Here is a 1,171-nt window from a genome sequence, read left to right on the forward strand (position 1 = left end):
CTGCACCAGCTGTGTCACCAGGCTCCGCGTGGCCGTGTCCTGCTGCTGCCACCAGCGCGCCAGGAACGCCACCTCGGCGTAGACGAAGCGACGCGAGGGGACAGCGGCCAGCTGGGCCACCACCGAGTCCAGGATGTACTGGACCCCCGCGTGCTGCTCCTGGTTCCGCACTGGGGGGACACCGGGACACCGGGTCACCCCAAACAGGGACTGGGGACACCGGGACACCCCCAAACAGGGACTGGGGACACCGGGACACCCCAAACAGGGATTGGGGACACAGAGACACCCCCAAACAGGGACTGGGGACACTGGGGACACCCCAAACAGGGATTGGGGACACTGGGGACACCCCCAAACAGGGATTGGGGACACCGGGACACCCCCAAACAGAGATTGGGGACACTGGGGACACCCCAAACAGGGATTGGGGACACCGGGTCACCCCCAAACAGGGACTGGGGACACCGGGTCACCCCAAACAGGGATTGGGGACACAGAGACACCCCCAAACAGGGATTGGGGACACAGAGACACCCCCAAACAGGGATTGGGGACACAGAGACACCGGGGACACCGGGACACCCCAAACAGGGACTGGGGACACAGAGACACCGGGGACACCGGGTCACCCCAAACAGGGATTGGGGACACCGGGGACACCCCAAACAGGGACTGGGGACACCGGGTCACCTCCAAACAGAGATTGGGGACACCAGGACACCCCCAAACAGGGACTGGGGACACCGGGGACGCCAGGTCACCCCCAAACAGGGAGTGGGGACACCGGGTCACCCCCAAACAGGGACTGGGGACACCCCCAAACAGAGATTGGGGACACCGGGTCACCCCCAAACAGGGACACGGGGACACCGGGTCACCCCCAAACAGGGATTGGGGACACAGAGACACCGGGGACACCGGGTCACCCCCAAACAGGGACTGGGGACACCGGGTCACCCCCAAACAGAGATTGGGGACACCGGGTCACCCCCAAACAGGGACTGGGGACACCGGGGACACCGGGTCACCCCAAACAGGGACTGGGGACACAGAGACACCCCCAAACAGGGACTGGGGACACCGGGGACGCCAGGTCACCCCCAAACAGGGATTGGGGACACCGGGTCACCCCCAAACAGGGACACGGGACACCGGGACACCCCCAAAC

The sequence above is a fragment of the Parus major genome, unplaced genomic scaffold, assembly GCF_001522545.3.
Source record: "Parus major isolate Abel unplaced genomic scaffold, Parus_major1.1 Scaffold532, whole genome shotgun sequence".
Lineage (NCBI taxonomy): Eukaryota > Metazoa > Chordata > Aves > Passeriformes > Paridae > Parus > Parus major.